Raw genomic sequence first — 23631 nt, forward strand, 5'->3', positions numbered from 1 at the left:
ACTCTAAATTTAAAAAAAAATCTACAGTAATCACCCTCTGCTCAAAAAAACCCCCTTAATCCCATTATCCTTGCAAATTGCCACCACATCTCCAACCTCTCCCAATTTCTTTAATGTGTTGCCTCCCGAATCCTTTCCCACCTTTTCCAGAACTCCATGTTCAAATCAGATTTCTTCCCCGACCCCATTGCCAAAATGACTCTTGTCAAAGTCACAAATGATATACTATGTAACTGTGACAAGGGCAGCAGATGCATCGGAACATAACTTGCAGGTTTTCCTCCGAGTCACCTACGATCCTTACTTGGAAATATATCGGCCGCTCCTTCACTGTCCTGGGTCAAAATCCTGGAACTCCCTCCCTAACAACACAATGGGTGTACCTACACCACAGGGACTGCAGCGGTTCAAGAAGGCAGCTCACCATCACCTTCTCAAGGGGCAATTAGGGATGGGCCAGCAATACCAATATCCCATGAATGAATATAAATGAAAATGCAGTACTGCTGGCTTCTCACGTTCTATCTTCCATGACGTTCAAGTTCTCTAAAATTCTGCTGCCCATATCTTAACTTGCACCAAGTTCCATTACCCTAAAACATCTGTGCATGCTGACTTACGCTGGCTGCTGGTTAAGCAACAGCTTGATTTTAAAATTCACATCCTTTTCAAATTCCTTCATGGCCTCATCCCTCCCTATCTCTGGAATCTCTTGCAACTCTACAACACTCTCAAGATATCAAGATATCCATGCTCTGAGCAGCCCCAATTTTAATTGCTACACCATTGGCAACCATTGCCCAGTTCCTAAGCTCTGGAATTCTCACTTCTCCACCTCTCTGCTTCTCTTTCCTCATTTAAGATGCACCTCAACACCTACCTCTTTGACAAAGCTTTTGATTATCTGCTCTAATACCATCTTGGTGTCAAATTATTTTATAATGCTCTTATGAAGCACCATGGGTGTTTTATAGTGCCACAGGCGTGAGATAAATATAAGTGTTGGACTCCTGAAATAACAGCAGGAGCCATTCAGATACATGAAATGACAGTGCACGTTACATAGAGGATAGACCTGAAATAACAGTGCATGTTACATAGAGGATAGACCTGAAATAACAGAGCATGTTACATAGAGAATAGACCTGAAATAACAGTGCATGTTACATAGAGAATAGACCTGAAATAACAGAGCACGTTACATAGAGAATAGACCTGAAATAACAGAGCACGTTACATAGAGGATAGACCTGAAATAACAGTGCACGTTACACAGAGGATAGACCTGAAATAAGAGGACATATTATATAGAGGATAGACCTGAAATAACAGTGCACATTACATAGAGGATAGACCTGAAATAACAGAGCACGTTACATAGAGAATAGACCTGAAATAACAATGCATGTTACATAGAGGATAGACCTGAAATAACAGTGCATGTTACATAGAGGATAGACCTGAAATAACAGTGCACATTACATTCAGGATAGACCTGAAATAACAGTGCATGTTACATAGAGGATAGACCTGAAATAACAGTGCACATTACATTCAGGATAGACCTGAAATAACAGAGCACGTTACATAGAGGATAGACCTGAAATAACAGTGCATGTTACATAGAGGATACACCTGAAATAAGAGGACACGTTATATAGAGGATAGACCTGAAATAACAGTGCACATTACATTCAGGATAGACCTGAAATAACAATGCACATTACATTCAGGATAGACCTGAAATAACAATGCACATTACATAGAGGATAGACCTGAAATAACAGTGCATATTACATAGAGGATAGACCTGAAATAACAGTGCACATTACACAGAGGATAGACCTGAAATAACAGTTCACGTTACATAGAGGATAGACCTGAATGACAGTGCACATTACATTTAGGACAGACCGGAAATAACTGTATCCATTACATTCAGGACAGACCTGAAATAACTGTATACATTACATTCAGGACAGACCTGAAATAACTGTATACATTACATTCAGGACAGACCTGAAATAACTGTATACATTACATTTAGGACAGACCTGAAATAAATGTATACATTACATTCAGGACAGACCTGAAATAACTGTATACATTACAGTCAGGACAGACCTGAAATAACAGTGCACATTACAGTCAGGATAGATCTGAAATAACTGTATACATTACATTCAGATAGACCTGAAACAACAATGCACTTTACATTCAGGATAAACCTGAATTAACAGTGTACGTTACATTTAGGATAGACCTGAAATAACAATTCAGACTACATTCACGGGTTTTCTGAAATAACAGTGCACATTACATTCACATAGACCTGAAATAACTGTGCACGTTACGCTCATGATAGTGCTGAAATGACAGTGCACATTACATTCAGGATAGTCCCAAAATAACAGTGCACATTGTTAATATTAAATGTCAGTATATGATGGAGGAATAATACAACAAATTGCATTTTACCTTCAGCAAGCTTATTCTGCATCCAACTCAGCAGCAATACAAACCCCATAGAGTTACAGTACATCAGCTGTGTCCACTTGTACTCTTTTTGAGGCTGAGTCAATGACCATTACCTTACTTTAATAAGGCAATTAGTTTAATAATGTAATTGTCACATCATGCACTTGCTGATACATTGACAGATTCCCCTCCCTTTCTTTACAGCTTCAGAAAAGAAATCAAGAGCACCTTATTTCATCTAAACAAATGGAAACAAAGTTATGTGTTTCAACATTATAGATCCCACATTCCCTCAACCATATTTATATACACATAATTACAAAGCAAAGATTAGTTTTCCATTTTGTTATTATAGTACAAGCTGCCGCTCCTCCAATACATTCAGCAATTCCCCGGAGCAGACATTTCGTTTTGTAAAGCAGTCTGATAAGTGGTAACTTGTATAAATCTATCGTATCTTAGAAATCTCCCTTCTTTCAAACATTTAAGCTAGCTAGGTCTATTCTTAGCCTGTTTTCAGTGACTGTTTCATTGAATGGACATTGTCCCACAGGAATCGGTTACCAAAATAGCACTCGAGATGCAGACTTTCCACATCTTGTCCCATGTACAATATTTCTGTCAGTATATTAGACAAGGAAACCTCCATATCTATGGCTTCAACCAATGCCAGAGTTTTTGCAGTTAAAGTGTTTTTCTTTACCCTTTAAATTTTCTTGACCTCCCAAGCCAAAGCGAACATTTGTTGTTTTTTTCGACCAAAGATATACTGAACCCTGCAGTGCTTGAGTACCCATCTGGAAAAAAGCTTCACTAAAGATTACCAATCTCATATCATCTGGCCCACCGGGGGCTGGGAACTTGAGTGTGCATTTCTCCAAGTTAAGTTTCTTTAATATTTTGTTTGCTTTCAAAACTTCCTCTACCATGGCATGCTTTATCATAATACTCTGCTCCAACACGTCATAACTGGTATCAGGTCTAATCTGAGTACTTAACCAGTTCAACTGCCCAATTAAACAATTGATGGGTTTCTTCCTTGGACTGCTGACTCCCCCTTTTGTGAAGATCTGATCTGATTTATTGGGATGCAACTAACATTTTCCAGATAGGATTGTTGGTTCAATTCCCCACTGGGTCACTGTCTGTGCGGAGTCTGCATGTTCTCCCCGTGTCTGCGTGGGTTTCCTCCAGGTGCTCCGGTTTCCTCCCACAGTCCAAAGACGTGCAGGTTAGGTGGATTGGCCATGATAAATTGCCCTTAGTGACCAAAAAGGTTAGGAGGGGTTATTGGGCTACGGGGATGGGGTGGAAGTGAGGGCTTAAGTGGGTCGGTGCAGACTCGATGGGCCGAATGGCCTCCTTCTGCACTGTATGTTCTATGTCACTCCTGACTTGCTTTCCTTAATATTCAAACCTATGTATTTAAAAGCTCCTGAAGCCTTGAACTCCTTGATTTTATTAATCACCCATTGTTCAAATTCTACCGAACTTCCCCACAAAAAACATCATCCACATGCATAATGAAGATTCCTGCTAGTCTCTCCTCGTTATACCAATAGAACATCGCAAGGTCTGTTTTTAACTGGAAACAACCCAATTTCAACAAGACCAACCTCATGGAAAAATACCAGACTCTTGATGCACTGTTTAATCCATAAATACACTTGTGTAATTTCCACAGATTTCCTTCTATATTAGAGGCTTCTTGAGGTGGTTTCAAAACTATTTCAGTCAAAAACGCTGTCTTGATATCTATCAATCTACACTTCCAGGAGTAGGATGCCAAAATGGCCAAAAGAATCTTCCAGCTTACTTCCCCACACAGTAAGGGAGTCCACTCTGATAGCTTGATCCCCAAGTCTTTCCTGAAAACCTCAAGCTGCCAGTCTAGCTTTAGGCTTTTTTGTGCCGGCAGGGAGCAATTTAAGTATCTACTCCAAATTCTTTGCAACTTTCTAGCTCTTTTTGTTTGACCTCTTATCAGCTTATCATCCAACTTATTGGCAGCTCCTAAAACGTCTCTATCGTGGGGGCTCCTACTTCTAGTAACATTTCTAGTTTGTTCTATAGTCTTCTTTCTGGTCAAGCTACGAGCCCCCCTTCTCCTTTCCTGGTCTGCTGCTACACGATCTTTCCCGTATGTGACCAGAGTCCTGTCTGCAAGTCCGAAATCTTTCTCTGGTGTCACCACCCTTCTGGGTCACTGTCACAACTTATACTGCACTTTCTGCCCTTCCACTTTTTTACCTCTTTAATTTCCTGATCTTCATTGGGCGGCACGGTAGCACAGTGGTTAGCACTGTTGCTTCACAGCTCCAGGGTCCCAGGTTCGATTCCAGGCTTGGGTCACTGTCTGTGTGGAGTCTGCATGTTCTCCCCGTGTCTGCGTGGGTTTCCTCCGGGTGCTCCGGTTTCCTCCCACAAGTCCCGAAAGACGTGCTGTTAGGTGAATTGGACATTCTGAATTCTCCCTCTGTGACCCGAACAGGCGCTGGAATGTGGCGACTAGGGGATTTTCACAGTAACTTCATTGCAGTGTTAATGTAAGCCCACTTGTGACAATAATAAAGATTATTATTATTATTCTGCATGTTTAACCAATGTTTCTATTTACTAGTGGCCTTTGTTATGGGCCAGGGTTTAGAGAACCGCAACGTGTATCATGGAGTTCACATGACTCACAACGTTTGATAGATTGTGGTTATGGAGAGCACACGGGCCTACTTTACAGGTGTGATGCAACAGAGAGCTAAAGTACTTTTAAATTAAAGCAATGTTTATTTATGAAACCAGTTAACACTTTATAAACCCAATCATCCCCACAGATACAATATTCTATAAGTAACCCTTAATCTTTCCTTGCAACATCCATACGACAAATACCCTCTTCAACACAGACATCAGGTTTAAATTCTCTACTGAGAACAGTTATCACTTTTAAATTAGTAAGTGATTTGAAGACATTCCTTTCATGCAGAAAGAAATCAGAATAACACCTGGTTTTGCTGGATGCAGCTCCCAATCTGCAAAACTAAACTAAACACAATGTAGCTGCCAGCTCAAAACCAAAATTAAAGCAGATAGCCAGCCCAGCTCCACCCACACTCTGACATCACTGCAGCTATTTGGCAAACACCAATTTCTTAAAGACACACTCACTACAGCTATTTGATAAACACCCATTTCTTTTTTTTATATATATTTTAAATTTAGAGTACCCAATTATTTTTTCCAATTAAGGGGCAATTTAACGTGGCCAATCCACCTAGCCTGCACATCTTTTGGGTCGTGGGGGTGAAACTCACGCAAACACGGGGAGAATGTGCAAACTCCACATGGACAGTGACACAGAGCCAGGATTCGAACCCGGGTCCTCAGCGCCGTAGGCAACAATGGTAACCACTGTGCCACCGTGCTGCCCCAAACACTCATTTCTTAAAGGTACTCGCACATGACACATTTCCTGCTCTTCCTATGATGGCTGCATCCCTCCACACTTGGGTAGTTGTTCTTTTGAATAAATAGCCTTATCCTGCACTTCAGTGTTATTTTGTTCATCAATCAATTCTTTATTTGCCGTAGTCAGTGCCTCATAATTGCCCATTATGTGCATATGTGAAGTGAACAGGGCCTCTTCATTCTCTACATCTTGTTCAGAATTTGTAAAGGTACAGTTAGTGCCAGTCAACTTTGAATTATGACCCTAGTTCCTCAGGGTAGTGCTCTAGGCCTAACGATCTTCATCAATGATCTTCCTTCCATCATAAGGTCAGAAGTGGGGATGTTTGCTGATGACTGCGCAATGTGCAGCACCATTCGCGACTCCTCAGACATTGAAACAGTCCACGTGCAAATGCAGCAAAACTTGGACAATATCCAGACTTGGGCTGACAAGTAATATTCAGGCAATGACCATCTCCAATAAGAGAGGATCTAACCATCTCCCCATGACATTCAATGGCATTTCCATTGCTGAATCCTCCACTATCAAAATCCTGGGGGTTACCATTGATCAGAAACTGAACTGGACCAGCCATATAAATACTGTGGCTACAAGAGCAGGTCAGAGGAAGGGAATCCTGTGGTGAGTAACTCACCTCCTGACCCCCCAAAGCCTGTCCACCATCTACAAGGCACAAGTCAGGAGTGTAATGGAATACTCTCCACTTACCTGGATGAATGCGGCTCCAACAACACTTAAGAAGTTCAACACCATCCAGGACAAAGCAACTCGCTTGATTTGCACCCCTTCCACAAGCATTCACTCCCTCCACCACCGACGAGCAGCAGCAGCCGTGTGTACCATCTTCAAGATGCACTGCAGTCACTCACCAAGGTTCCTTAGACAGCACCTTACAAACCCACGACAACTGCCATCTAGAAGGACAAGAGCAGCAGATACCTGGGAACCCCACCACCTGGAGGTTCCCCTCCAAGTCACTCACCATCCTGACTTGGAAATACATCGGCCGTTCCTTCACTGTCACTGGGTCAAAACCCTGGAACTCCCTCCCTAACAGCGCTGTGGGTGTACCTACACCACATGGACTGCAGCGGTTCAAGAAGGCGGCTCACCACCACCTTCTCAAGGGCAATTAGGGATGGGCAATAAATGCAACGCCCACATCCTGTAAAAATGAATTAAAACAAAAATAACAGTTTGATTCCTGTGTTGTAGAATTACTTCTTTTCTTTCACTGCCTACCACTTTGCCAAGAACCTTTCCATTCTTTGCACCCTTCTCTTTTGACATACCAGGTCTCCCTGTCTAAACTGTATTCCTGACGGCCTATGCAATGCCGTAAGGCTCGCCAAATTTTCTACGAAGCCTGAGCTTTAATGAAAACGTTTCTGCTTGCATGCAACGCATTCAAATGAACAGAAAAGTAGAGCTAATGCTAGTCTCTTCTAGAGCAGGGGAGCATCGAATAGGACTGAAGGAAACTTTGGATTCCTGCTGTACACCAATTGGTACGGACTGTACCTTTGCATGCACTGCCCATGCCAGCACCGCTTCCAATTTACAATCTGGTTGATTCGCCAATATTTTATGCAACATGTCATCTATTGCTGCATGGTTTCTCTCACACAGGCCATTATTGAACGGGTTCTCAGCTGCAGTGTACATAACTATGGTGTTCAAATTTTCACACATGTCTCAAAATTCCTCATTGGCAAATTCCCCTCATTATCATCTGTCAGGAATTTCGCTGGTGTGTCTAAACCTGTTCCCACCCATTTCTCCGCGACCTTAACCATAATGGTTTATTTGCCCCTGCCACATAGAACATAGAACAGTACAGCACAGAACAGGCCCTTCGGCCCTCAATGTTGTGCCGAGCAATGATCACCCTACTCAAACCCTCGTATCCACCCTATACCCGTAACCCAACAACTCCCCCCCCCCCCCCCCCCCCCCTTAACCTTACTATTAGGACACTACGGGCAATTTAGCATGGCCAATCCACCTAACATATTGCAGTGGATCTGATAAATCTGGTTGCTCTATCTATATAGTGTAGCAAAATAATAACCATGGGCGATTTCTCCATCCCGCCGCGCCAGATTACTGGTTCATCGCGCCGTCGGGATTCTCCGTTTCGCCGGCAAAACGCAGCATCCCGACAGCGGAGGATTCAGCCCCCTATCTTTTTCCTATACTTTTAAGTCCATTGCCACTGCATTGTTAAATTCCCTGGCTAGTGGCAAGTTCACAACAGGAAGTGGTGGAGTCTTCTGATATTTTATACAAATTTCACACTGGGCTGTAATTTCCTCAATAAGGCCGTTGTATGCTTTATCAAGCGCTCCAGTGTCTTGCAGTAAAGTAGTTTATGTGGCTCCGGATGTGCAAATTGTCTATGCAACTTCCAAACCATCTTCATTTTGTCTGTCAGATTTTGCTTCCCATAAGTTAACAAGACTTCATGAATTCTTTGTGAAATTTCCAGCTTCCTTAATGACAGGCAATAATGGCTTGTTCTAGTAAAATGTAGATGTTATGTAAATGTTGGGGGCTGCATTAGCTCAGTTGGCTGGACAGCTAGTTTGTGATGCGGAGCAAGGTCAGCAGCGTGGGTTCAATTCCCGTGCCGGCTGAGATTATTCATGAAGACTCCACCTTCTCAATTTTGCCCCTCGCCTGAGGTGTGGTGACCCTCAGGTTAAATCACCACCAGGCAGCTCTCCCCCTCAAAGGGGAAAGCAGCCGATGGTCACCTGGGACTATGGTGACTATAGAAAGATCCACATTTTCCCCAAACATTTTTCATGTCTAGTCTCATCTGTGCTTTTTTTCATCAAGGACCTGCTTAACAGGAGAGGTATGTTGCTAGAAACCACATCTGTACTCATGAAAAGGCTGATTCCAGCTATCCTGCAAGGGAGGACTTCCTTTTTGGAAGTGTGTGTTGTTGACTCCAAACCTGAAGCATGTTGAGCTTTCGTACTCCTTAACCTTCTGCCGATCTGCCTCATCAAGAGCCTCCAGGTAGCAGTTAAGCCAATCAACCCCACACACTGCGGAAGTGCAACCATTATCTAAAACTATGCAGTTTAATGAATCAGCCATCAAAATACTATCAGCAGATTCAAACTCTCAGTGACCAACACAATTCCTTCATGGCAATCACCCTCACCATTTCCAGCCTGGGAATGATCTGTTTCCTGTGTTGTTTCAAAATGTGATTCTTCCACTGTAGACAGCACATTGAACAATGATACTTGCAATCATACAGATAACATCGATTAACCATTACCTGTGCATTTCTTGGGTTTAATTCAGCAGGGTGGGTTCAATTCCCGTACCGGCTGAGGTTATTCATGAAGACCCCACCTTCTCAATTTTGCCCCTTGCCTGAGGTGACAAAGTCGCCATCCCAGACCCACTTTTTGTCTTGATTCTCATATTGGCTAAAAGTGTAACCATCTTCAGAATCCCTATCAGTAACCATACCTTCGTACTGGAATCTGCATTTGTCGATCTCAAATCTAGGCCACCACCGAATCCTCCATCCTTTATTTTACCACAGAGTTGTCTGTATTTGATGGGAAATTGCTGGAAATGACTGTCTTCCAAAAATATGTTTTAGGGCAGGTGCCATTTGGACTAAAAGACAGTCTTTTTGGTGAATTTGAACTCCATCAAACCAGAATTCTATCAACATGAGAAGTATGTGCGCAATCGAGTAACTTAAATGCCAAAGCAGATCCTGGAATTTCGACCTCAAATTTCTTCGGTCTCTTCCACCACTTGTCACAGTCCATCATAAATTCCTCCATGGACTGATCATCGAAGATGATGCTTCATATGCTTCCACTGACTCATTTCTTCTGTAAAATTTATCCAAAAGCTTTAACAGAAGGTCCTAACTCTCTTCATTATCCGAATCATCCAATCCCTCTTCATTATCCAAATCACTCACTTACCTTTCAGAAAATACTTCACGACTAATTCTGCTTTTCCCCGGTAATGACAAAGCCAAAGGCTCACCTTGCTAGCTCCTCGGCAAAGCTGTAAACCGTGTCCACGTTTCTGCCTTGTTTTTCCATTGTTGATATTGTTTTGAACAAAGTACAAGATTTTGCACTTTCCTTCTGCCGTCCTGAAACTTAAATTTGTCAATAGCAGTATACTTCTTTTCCTTCAGAGGGTGAAGACAAAAACATCCTTCACAGCAACCAATAAATTACCCTTAGTGTCCAAAAGGTTAAGTGAAAAAAAAGGTTAAGTGGAGTTACTGGAATAGGGTGGATACGTGGGATTGAGTAGGGTGCTCTTTGTAAGGGCCAGTGTAGACTCGATGGGCCGAATGACCTCCTTCTGCACTGTAAATTCTATGATCACCAAGGCTCAGTGTTCATTCTCTACTGCCACATTCATATTAAATGTCATGGGCAGCATGGTGGCGCAGTGGTTAGCACTGCTGCCTCACGACGCCGAGGTCCCAGGTTCAATCCCGGCTCTGGGGCACTGTACATGTGGAGTTTGCACGTTCTCCCCGTGTCTGCGTGGGTTTCGCCCCCACAACACACAGATGTGCAGGGTAGGTGGATTGGCCATGCTGAATTGCCCCTTAATTGGAAAAAATGAATTGGGTACTCTAAATTTATATTTAAAAAAAAATGTTAATATATGATGGTGCAATAATACAGCAGCTTGTTGTTTATCTTCAGTAAGTTTATTCTGCACCCAATGCAGCAGAGATGTAAACTGCATATCATTACACCACAGCAACTGTTCCAGATGTGTCCAATTATACTCTTTTTGGTGCTGAGCCAATAACCATTACCTGTCTTTAACAAGGCAACTAGCTTCACAATGTAATTGTCACAGCATCCACTTGCTGATACGTTGACACATTTTGCATTCGGATAAACCAGAAACAACACTGAACATTTAATTTGGTTAGACCTGAAATAACAATGCACATTACATTCAGGATAGACCTGAAATAACAATGCACATTACATTCAGGATAGACCTGAAATAACAATGCACATTACATTCAGGATAGACCTGAAATAACAATGCACATTACATTCAGGATAGACCTGAAATAACAATGCACATTACATTCAGGATAGACCTGAAATAACAATGCACATTACATTCATGATAGACCTGAAATAACAGGACACATTACATTCAAGATAGACCTGAAATAACAATGCACATTACATAGAGGATAGACCTGAAATAACAATGCACATATTACATTCAGGATATACTTGAAATAACAATGCACATTACATAGAGGATAGACCTGAAATAACAATGCACATTACATAGAGGATAGACCTGAAATAACAGGACACATTACATTCAGGATAGACCTGAAATAACAATGCACATTACATTCAGGATAGACCTGAAATAACAATGCACATTACATAGAGGGTAGACCTGAAATAACAATGCACATTACATAGAGGATAGACCTGAAATAACAATGCACATTACATTCAGGATAGACCTGAAATAACAATGCACATTACATTCAGGATAGACATGAAATAACAATGCACATTACACAGAGGATAGACTTGAAATAACAGTGCACATTACATTCAGGATAGACATGAAATAACAATGCACATTACAGAGAGGATAGACTTGAAATAACAGTGTACATTACATTCAGGATAACCTGAAATAACAATGCACATTACATTCAGGATAGACCTGAAATAACAGGACACATTACATAGAGGATAGACCTGAAATAACAATGCACATTACATTCAGGATAGACCTGAAATAACAATGCACATTACATAGAGGATAGACTTGAAATAACAGGACACATTACATTCAAGATAGACCTGAAATAACAGGACACATTACATTCAGGATAGAGCTGAAATAACAGGACACATTACATTCAGGATAGACCTCAAATAACAGTGCACATTACATAGAGGATAGACCTGAAATAACAATGCACATTACATTCAGGATAGACCTGAAATAACAGTGCACATTACATAGAGGATAGACCTGAAATAACAATGCACATTACATAGAGGATAGACCTGAAATAACAATGTACATTACATTCAGGATAGAGCTGAAATAACAATGTACATTACATTCAGGATAGACCTGAAATAACAATACACATTACATAGAGGATAGACCTTAATAACAATGCACATTACATTCAGGATAGACCTGAAATAACAATGCACATTACATAGAGGATAGACTTGAAATAACAGGACACATTACATTCAGGATAGACCTGAAATAACAGTGCACATTACATAGAGGATAGACCTGAAATAACAGGACACATTACATTCAGGATAGACCTGAAATAACAGTGCACATTACATAGAGGATAGACCTGAAATAACAATGCACATTACATTCAGGATAGACCTGAAATAACAGTGCACATTACATAGAGGATAGACCTGAAATAACAATGCACATTACATAGAGGATAGACCTGAAATAACAATGTACATTACATTCAGGATAGACCTGAAATAACGGGACACATTACATTCAGGATAGACCTGAAATAACAATGCACATTACATTCAGGATAGACCTGAAATAACAATGTACATTACATTCAGGATAGACCTGAAATAACAATGCACATTACATTCAGGATAGACCTGAAATAACAATGTACATTACATTCAGGATAGACCTGAAATAACAGGTCACATTACATTCAGGATAGACCTGAAATAACAGGACACATTACATTCAGGATAGACCTGAAATAACAATGCACATTACATTCAGGATAGACCTGAAATAACAGGACATATTACATTCAGGATAGACCTGAAATAACAATGCACATTACATAGAGGATAGACCTGAAATAACAGGACACATTACATTCAGGATAGACCTGAAATAACAATGCACATTACATTCAGGATAGACCTGAAATAACAATGCACATTACATTCAGGATAGCCCTGAAATAACAATGCACATTACATTCAGGATATACCTGAAATAACAATGCACATTACATTCAGGATAACCTGAAATAACAATGCACATTACATAGAGGATAGACCTGAAATAACAGGACACATTACATTCAGGATAGACCTGAAATAACAATGCACATTACATAGAGGATAGACCTGAAATAACAGGACACATTACATTCAGGATAGACCTGAAATAACAATGCACATTACATTCAGGATAGACTTGAAATAACAGTGCACATTACATTCAGGATAGACCTGAAATAACAATGTACATTACATTCAGGATAGACCTGAAATAACAGGACATATTACATTCAGGATAGACCTGAAATAACAATGTACATTACATTCAGGATAGACCTGAAATAACAGGACATATTACATTCAGGATAGACTTGAAATAACAGGACACATTACATTCAGGATAGACCTGAAATAACAATGCACATTACATTCAGGATATACCTGAAATAACAGGACATATTACATTCAGGATAGACCTGAAATAACAATGCACATTACATTCAGGATAGACCTGAAATAACAGGACACATTACATTCAGGATAGACCTGAAATAACAATGCACATTACATAGAGGATAGACCTGAAATAACAGGACACATTACATTCAAGATAGACCTGAAATAACAATGCACATTACATAGAGGATAGACCTGAAATAACAGGACACATTACATTCAGGATAGACCTGAAATAACAATGCACATTACATTCAGGATAGACCTGAAATAACAGGACACATTACATTCAGGATAGACCTGAAATAACAACGCACATTACATTCAGGATAGACCTGAAATAACAATGTACATTACATTCAGGATAGACCTGAAATAACAGGACACATTACATTCAGGATAGACCTGAAATAACAATGCACATTACATTCAGGATAGACCTGAAATAACAATGCACATTACATTCAGGATAGACCTGAAATAACAGGACATATTACATTCAGGATAGACCTGAAATAACAATGTACATTACATTCAGGATAGACCTGAAATAACAGGACATATTACATTCAGGATAGACCTGAAATAACAATCCACGTTACATTCAGGATAGACCTGAAATAACAGGTCACATTACATTCAGGATAGACCTGAAATAACAGGACACATTACATTCAGGATAGACCTGAAATAACAATGAAATGAAATGAATGAAAATCGCTTATTGTCACGAGTAGGCTTCAATGAAGTTACTGTGAAAAGCCCCTAGTCGCCACATTCCGGCGCCTGTCCGGGGAGGCTGGTACGGCAATCGAACCGTGCTGCTGGCCTGCTTGGTCTGCTTTAAAAGCCAGCGATTTAGCCGAGTGAGCTAAACCAGCCCCTTACATTACATTCAGGATAGACCTGAAATAACAATGTACATTACATTCAGGATAGACCTGAAATAACAATGCACATTACATAGAGGATAGACCTGAAATAACAATGCACATTACATAGTGGATAGACCTGAAATAACAGGACATATTACATTCAGGATAGACCTGAAATAACAATGTACATTACATTCAGGATAGACCTGAAATAACAATGCACATTACATTCAGGATAGACCTCAAATAACAATGCACATTACATTCAGGATAGACCTGAAATAACAATGCACATTACATTCAGGATAGACCTGAAATAACAATGCACATTACATTCAGGATAGACCTCAAATAACAATGCACATTACATTCAGGATAGACCTGAAATAACAGGACACATTACATTCAGGATAGACCTGAAATAACAATGTACATTACATTCAGGATAGACCTGAAATAACAATGTACATTACATTCAGGATAGACCTGAAATAACAATGTACATTACATTCAGGATAGACCTGAAATAACAATGTACATTACATTCAGGATAGACCTGAAATAACAATGCACATTACATTCAGGATAGACCTGAAATAACAATGCACATTACATTCAGGATAGACCTGAAATAACAATGCACATTACATTCAGGATAGACCTGAAATAACAATGCACATTACATTCAGGATAGACCTGAAATAACAATGCACATTACATTCAGGATAGACCTGAAATAACAATTCACATTACATTCAGGATAGACCTGAAATAACAATTCACATTACATTCAGGATAACCTGAAATAACAATGCACATTACATAGAGGATAGACCTGAAATAACAGGACACATTACATTCAGGATAGACCTGAAATAACAATGCACATTACATAGAGGATAGACCTGAAATAACAGGACACATTACATTCAGGATAGACCTGAAATAACAATGCACATTACATTCAGGATAGACCTGAAATAACAGGACACATTACATTCAGGATAGACCTGAAATAACAATGCACATTACATAGAGGATAGACCTGAAATAACAGGACACATTACATTCAGGATAGACCTGAAATAACAATGCACATTACATTCAGGATAGACCTGAAATAACAGGACACATTACATTCAGGATAGACCTGAAATAACAATGCACATTACATAGAGGATAGACCTGAAATAACAGGACACATTACATTCAGGACAAACCCAGAATAACAGCTCACATTACATTCTCGATAGACCTGGAAAAACAGTGCACATTACATTCAGGACAAACCCAGAATAACAGCGCACATTACATTCTCGATAGACCTGGAATAACCGTGCACATTACATTCTCGATAGACCTGGAATAACAGCGCACATTACATTCTCGATAGACCTGGAATAACAGCGCACATTACATTCTCGATAGACCTGGAATAACCGTGCACATTACATTCTCGATAGACCTGGCAGAACAATGCAGGTTCCATTCAGCATTGACCTTGCTGTAAAGGAGCACAATTCTCTTTTGTAACTCCACATGCTTAATTCATCATTTGTAAGCAGTATCAATTTGTCCATCAATCCTGCTCTTTTCATGTGCTGAGAAGATTTGTGGAACTCAATAAATGTCCTCTTTCTGTTATATGTTGCAGAACTATACATCAAAACAGAGGTCATAATGGTGGTAGTTAGCACCCTAAATGAAAATTAGTGTTGAGAAGAAACCTATTGCTAATCCTGAATAGAAAACAGCTGAACAGCAGGGAAAATTTAACAACATGTGTCATGGTCCTTACCCACTGGTTCTAACTGCCTGCAGACATTCCTTTGGTGTTGTGGAGGATGGATTCTGTCATGCTGTATGTTATTCTCATTTAGTTCACTGACCTGTACGGCTTTGGACTGCACTAGCTCTAGAATCAAGACAGGAATTCTCTCTGCAGCCTGCTTAATGGAACTGTAGTATTTCATCCCTCCCTCGATGTGTGCTTTGTTGAAGATGGAAGTTGCTGACTGTGACAAGTATTGTTGAGGTTTTTTGATGATTTCCCCCATTTTAGTTTCCAGCTACTTCCATCATGTGCTTACTGTGCTATATTTCGTAGATGCTCATGGTAGAAGAAAACAGAGAACAAGAAAAGGTAATTTGGCCCATCCTTTCCACCGATCTCCCACCATTTGACCTTTTGTGGCGTCGACTCAACTCTTGGGTGAAGTTTGTGTAGTTTTTCCCTGTCCCCTAAAAGTAAGTCAAGACATAGAATGTCTTTTTAACCATGCAACCAGCATTATTCACCTTTGACCAGATTTTACTTCTACAGAATGACATGGTCATGGCCCAGAATCCATCATGGTGCAAAGCTTGCTTCATTGTTCCTCGCTATTATTTGACTCAGAGAATGATACAGGATTGAACAAGGTTATTTGGTTGACCATGTCTATTCCAACTCATATTGCCTACTTAGAACCTGCAAACCTGTTCCTAACCAGACATTTATTGACTTCTTAGAAAGACATTAAATAACACAGCATTACTTGTTTTCGTTGGGAGTCTGCTGCTGTGTGGAAGACAATGTCTCTGTGACCTGAAGCTTGTAAATATAATTCTCACGGAATATGGTTCTGCATACACTGGGCAGGATTCTCCAGTCACCCAGCTGTGCGTTTCCCAGGGGCACTCCGTTCGTTGGCGGCGAGATTCTATCTTCCCGCCGCTTGTCAATGGGATTTCCCATTGAAAACACCCCACACCGTTGGGAAACCCACGGGCGAGAGTGTACTGCCGGTGGGAAAAGTGAATCAAAATGACCTATTGTCTACAAGCTAAAGAAGCTGCTCACATTCACATTTATCAATGGCTCTGAACACATTGAAGACCAAAGTCATGTCCCCTCTGAATGATTGTCTCTCCAATGAAAAACAAGTTCAGTTCTGCAAGTTTGTCGTCTTAACTTCAAGTCCAAAATCCAAATGATCCTTGTTACTCTTCGAATTTTACACAATGCTTCAGCATTCTGTTGAATTTCGGGTATCCAAAATGATACCTGACCTCACCAGTGTTCTATAGATGTTAGGATAGCCTGTTTTGAATTAGAATCAAATGACATTGAAAAACATCCAAGCACATTGTTAGCTTTGATGATAATAGCTTCTTATTGATTGAATGCTTTCAGTGAAAGGCACATAGTGACATCCAAATTGTTTTCCTTTTCACTTTTGCTAATGTTCATCCCTTTATTTTCTATAGATTTTATGTTTCCTGCTTTAATTATCGTTGTCTTCTATTTGTGTCTGTCAAAATCTATCTGCCTAGAAATGTAATTATGAAGTGAAGAAAGTGAATAATTGCACATGAAGAGAGTTCAAACCTTTGTTGAAGAGATGGGTTGGCAACATCATGGTAAAGACCTCTGAACAGGTTTAGCAGCATGACCTTCTTAACAGCCTGTCTGCCTGTTTACTATCCAATTCTGTCAATCTGTAATTCAGTCACTGTTTGCCTTTCAGATGGCGGGCGTTCTGCTATTCGATAGGATGTCACATCAGCAAAAAGCAACATCGTTTTGATGAGATTCTCCAATGTCCCGATGAGAAATCGTGTCGGATTGAATATGCAAGTGTGACTGGAAGATGAACATTTGCTTGTCATGACCTCGCAACTAAGTCTTCTGGACATTGCATTTGATTCACCTATGGGCAGATATGGTGGAAGAGACCAGAATGCCACACCTATTGGGTCCAATTTTAACTCGATGTAATCAATGGGTTTTGAATGGGTTAAAAGGGTTGCTCCGAGGATATTATGCTGGTCATAGAACATACAGTGCAGAAGGAGGCCATTCGGCCCATCGAGTTTGCACCGACCCACTTAAGCCCTCACTTCCACCCTATCCCCGTAATGCAATAACCCCTCCTAACCTTTTTGGTCACTAAGGGCAATTTATTATGGCCAATCTACCTAACCTGCACATCTTTGGACTGCGGGATGAAACCGGAGCACCCGGAGGAAACCCACGCAGACACGGGGAGAATGTGCAGACTCCAGACGGACAGTGACCCAGCGGGGAATCGAACCTGGGGACCCTGGTGCTGTTAAGCCACAGTGCTATCCACTTGTGCTGCCCAAAGAGAATTCATGAAGAGAATTGTTTCATTACTGGATCAAGAGTTTAAGAATATCTCAACTTGACTCTGAAATCCCCAAGGTCTTAACCTGGGATCAGACATTTTTAATGAAATACTTAACATCCTTGTACCTGTTGTCAGGTCACTCTTACTGAGTTACTGCACGTTGACGGAAGTCAATACCGGATCTTGGATTTCAGGTGAATTACAGCAAATGTAACTTTTAAGGTTTACTGCCTTGTGCAGATATAACCTGTGATTATACCCAATTATTTGTTTCCAATTCAGGGGCAATTTAGCGTGGCCAATTCACCTACCCTGCACATCTTTGGACTGTGGGGGTGAAACCCACCCATGCAAACACGAGGAGAATGTGCAAACTGCACACGGACAGTGACTCAGGGCCGGGATTGATCCTCAGCACCGTAGGCAGCAGTGCTAGCCACTGCACCACGGTGTCTTTTCTGTCAACATTAACCCATGGGAAACTGTTGTGCCAAACATTCCAGTTTACAGTCAAGGTGCAGTTGCGGCCTCTGGGCATTAGGTGGCAGGGTCGAGTACATTCCAGACGTTTTTCTCACAGCTTTGTCCTCATTTTGTTTGTTTGTGCAAAGGGAGTGAGCGACAATTCTTTTTTTTATATAAATTTAGAATATCCAATTCTTTTTTTTTTCCAATTATGGGCAATTTAGCCTGGCCAATTGACCTATCCTGCACATCTTTGGGTTGTGGGGGTGAGACCCACACAGACACGGGGAGAATGTGCAAACTCCACACGGACAGTGACCCGGGGACGGGATAGAACCCAGGTCCTCAGCGCGGTGAGGCAACAGTGCTAACCACTTGAGTGACAATTCTAATCTCTCAGCTGAGGTAATGACTCTTTACTAAGGAGCCAGAAAGTGCTGCTGAAGGAATAAAAAGAACAATAATTTTACATAATCTCACTTTGCACATGTTGGCCAAAGTTGTATCATCTTTTACAGAGTGAATATTGTACTAAGATTCACATGGGCATCTGCCTGATCATGCTAAACTAAACTGCAATGGTAAAAGCTGCATATCTCCACGGTGCAGCACTGGGTGGATCACAGTGCTCGGCACATCAATTGCAGATAAACAGGGTATTTTTCCCCTTTTAAAAGTCTTGTGGCATCAGGTCAAACATAGGCAAGGAAACCTCTGACTGATTACCACTGCCATCCCTCAGCTGATGAATCATTACTCTGCCATGTTGAACACCACTTGGAAGAAGCACTTGGAAGGACACAGAATCTACTCTGGGCGGGGACTTCAATGTCCAGCTTCAGTGTCCAGCACCATTACTTCAATATCCACCATTTTTGACCAAGCTGGCTGAATCCTGAAGGAAATTTCTGCCAGTCTGGGCCTGTAGCAGGTGGTGGGAGATCCAAGAAAAGGGGTAAAGCCTACTAGACTGGTCCTTAACAATCTACCTATCGCAGATGAATCTGCCCATGGCAGTATAGTTTGGAATGACCACTGCACATCCTTGTGAAGACAAAGCCCCATGTTCACACTGAGCATACCTTCCATCATTCTGTCTGTCTATACTGCCGTACTAAATGGGATAGATTCAGAATATATCTAGCAACACAAAACTGGGCATCCATGAGGCACTGTGGGCCATCAGCAGCAGGAGAATTGTATTCAACCACAATCTGTAACTTCATGGCCTGGCATATTCCCCACTCTACCATTACCATCAAGTCATGGGATCAACCCTGGTTCAATGAAGAGGGCAGGAGAGCATGGCAGGAGCAACACCAGGCAGACCAAATAATGAGGTGTCAACCTGGTGAAGCTACAGCACGGGACTACTTGTGTGCCAAACAGCAGAAGTAACATGCGATAGACAGCTGAATGATCCCGCAACCAATGGTTCAGATCAGATCAAAGCTCTGAAGTCCTGCCACATCCAGTTGTGAATGTTGGTAGACAATTAAACAATTAATATGGTCAATTAAACAATTAACTTGAGGAGGAGGTTCCACCAATATCCCCATCCTCAGTGATGGCGAGCCCATCAGCAGAACAAAAGACCAGGCTGAAGCATTTGCAACCATCTTCATCCAGAAGTCCCGAGAGGATGTTTAATCTTCACCTTCTCCTGAGGTCCCGAGTATCACATACGCCAATTTGATTCACTCCACGTGATATCAAAAAACAGCTGACGGCACTGGACACTGCAACGGCTACGGACTCTGATAGTACTGAAGACTTATGCTCCAGAACCCCTTAGCTAAGCTGTTCCAGTGCATCCACAACAATGGCATTGACCCAACAATGTGAAAACCTGCCCAGTTATGTCCTGTCCACAAAAAGCAGGGCACGTCCAATCTGGTCAATTACCACTCCAGCAGTATCTTCTCTTCTGATGGAAGAGGTCATCAACAGTGCAATCAAGCGGCACTTGTTCAGCAATAACCTGCTCACTGACACTCAGTTTGGGTTCTACCTGGGCCTCGGCTCTTGACCTCATTACAGCCTTGATCCAAACATGGATAGGAGAGCTGGACTCGAGAGTGACCGCCCTCGACATCAAGGCAGCATTAAAAAGAGTGTGGCATCAAAGAGCCCTAGCAAAGCTGGAGTCAGTGGGAATCGGGGAAACTCTCCACTGGTTGGAGTCATACCTGGCACAACAGAAGATGGTTATGGTTATTGGAGGTCAATCATCTCAGCTCCAGGACATCACTGCCGGAGTTCCTCAGGGTAGTGTCCTAGGCCCAACCATCTTCAGCGGCTTCATCAATGATCTTCCTTCCATCATAAGGTCAGAAGTGGGGATGTTGGGCAGCACGGTGGTGCAGTGAGTAACACTGCAGTCTCACGGCACCGAGGTCCCAGGTTCGATCCCGGCTCTGGGTCGCTGTCTGTGTGGAGTTTGCACATTCTCCCCGTGTTTGCGTGGGATTTGCCCCCACAACCCAAAGATGTGCAGGGTAGGTGAATTGGCCAGGCTAAATTGCCCCTTAATTGGAAAAAATAATTGGGTACTCTAAATTTATTTTTTAAAAAAGAAGTGGGGATGTTCACTGATAATTGCACAATGTTCAGCACCATTCGCGACTCCTCAATTACTGAAGTAGTCTGTACCAATGTGAAGCAAGGCCTGGACAATATTTGGGCTTGGGGTGATATAAGCCTGATGTTCAGGCTTGGCCGGCACTATGGCACAGTGGGTAGCACTGCTGCCTCATAGAGCCAGGGACTCAGGTTTGATTCCGACCTTGGGTGACAGTCTGTGTGGAGTTTGCACATTCCTCCCATGTGTGCGTGGGTTTCCTCCGGGTGCTCCAGTTTCCTCCCACAGTACTCCCTCCCTAACGGCATTCTGGGTGTCCTTACACTACACAGACTGCAACGGTTCAAGATGGCAGCTGAACCACCTTCTCAAGGGCAATTTGGGATGGGCATCAAATGCTGACCTAGTCAGTGATGCCCATGTCCAATGAAATAATTTTTTTAAATGTTCCATCTAACCTTTTTGGTTTTGATCCAATCATTTTCGATGCACTTAAAGGAAAATGCCAAGTTGGATGTTTCAATAAAATATAATATTGAAAAATTTCAAAAAATGTGGAGTTCCTGGTGTTTAATATATGTTTATATAATGGTGACATTGAGTGAATTGTCTCATTGTATATTAATATTAAGAACTGAATATAAAATGTAAAAAATATTGGTTAGATTCAACTCATGAGCAATGGTAATCTTCATTACTGTTTAATGATTTGTTTCACCTATCACAATTTGAAAGAAGTTGAGGATTTCCTCTTGGCTAATTGCAGTAAAGTTGTAAACACAAAGGGAAAGAACCTGTTCATGATTTCAAATAGTGAATGGCGGAAATCTCCTCTTGTCTTTCTCAGTAATAATGAGGATTTACTTACAGCTCACAGCAGACAGCACCATCTGTTAAGGTCATTGTTTACCCTGAAAGGTCCAACTTGACAAGAGCAAAGCTTGAACTACTTCTGCGGCAGGAAAGTAATGAAATGACTCGGGTCTACCACAGAGCAAAAGCTAAACAAAAAGACTTGCATTTATATAGTGCCTTTCATGACCGCCAGATGTCTCAAAGGAGCAACTGAAGTATCTTTTTGAAGTGGACCCACTGTTGGAATATAGCAAACACAGCAGCCAATTCACACACGGCAAGTTCCCTGAAATAATCTGTTTTGTGATGCAGATTGAAGGACGAATGTTGGCCAGGTCACCAGAGAGAGAACTCTTCTTTGACCAGTGCTATGAGATATTTAACATTCACCTCAAAGAGCAGATGAGGCCTCAGTTTAATGTCTCATACAAAAGACAGCAACTAAGCACTGCCTTGGAGTGCTCGTTTGACTCTTGTGCTCAAGCCCTTGAATGGCTCTTGAACCCAGAATCTTTTGACACTTAGGCAAGAGTGCTACCAACTGAGCCACAGCAGATGGGAATATGGGCTTGTGCCTCTGATTGCGTACCTACTGAATTATCAACGCTAAAGCTATTGGATACAGATAAAAATCAAAGATGAAGCAATCCCTACATGGGAGGAGGAATTGACTGGACAATCGCCCTTGGCTGTTCTCATGCTCTTCCTAGCAACACGTAATGGAGTAACATTGGAGGAAGCCTCTAATTCAGTGTTCTTCAAACTTTTTTTCCGGGGACCCATTTTTACCAACCGACCAACCTTCGGGACCCAACCCGGCCGACCTACGTGACCCACGCCGGTTAACCTTCGCGACCCACCATTTTCTCTTACCTTGTTTGCTGCTGACAAAAATGGAGGAAATGGTTTTGGGTCCCTTTAGCCCTCGTACACGCTCCTCCAATGGAACCTGTTGGATGAAGGTGAAGCCTTCCGGTGTCGGAAAGTATGGAGTCTCCATCTGTCCAAAGTCCTGAACTTTTTTCCTGTAAAATTGTATCAAATAAAAACCCCCTGAACTTGTAAAAAAAATTAATAAAATAAATGAATAAAAACCACCACAGCACTTGTAAAACAAAAAACTGCAACCGTTTAAAAAAAAAAATAGCGGCCGCACTGCGCATGCGTGCCCAATTATCGGCGTGCATGTGCAATGCGGGCAAATTTTTTTTTTAACATGTTTGCGGCCGGTTGCAGCCGGCTTTATGAAAAGTCAGCTGCTGCGCGGGGATTTGCGCGATCAGGAGCGCCGCGG

At 41.5% G+C, this 23631-nt stretch overlaps 1 protein-coding gene across 1 annotated transcript in view; it reads left to right on the plus strand.

The window, feature by feature from the left end:
- LOC119958144 (zinc finger CCCH domain-containing protein 10-like) overlaps positions 1 to 18234 on the plus strand; it is a 57070-nt gene extending 38836 nt beyond the window's left edge. The window contains exon 3 of the mRNA XM_038786449.1: positions 17813 to 18234. The gene's annotated coding sequence lies outside the window, so the exon portion shown is untranslated. The remainder of the gene's footprint in view (positions 1 to 17812) is intronic.
- The last annotated feature ends 5397 nt before the right edge of the window (positions 18235 to 23631 follow it).

The sequence above is a fragment of the Scyliorhinus canicula genome, chromosome 28 (assembly GCF_902713615.1).
Source record: "Scyliorhinus canicula chromosome 28, sScyCan1.1, whole genome shotgun sequence".
NCBI classification, from domain to species: Eukaryota; Metazoa; Chordata; class Chondrichthyes; order Carcharhiniformes; family Scyliorhinidae; genus Scyliorhinus; species Scyliorhinus canicula.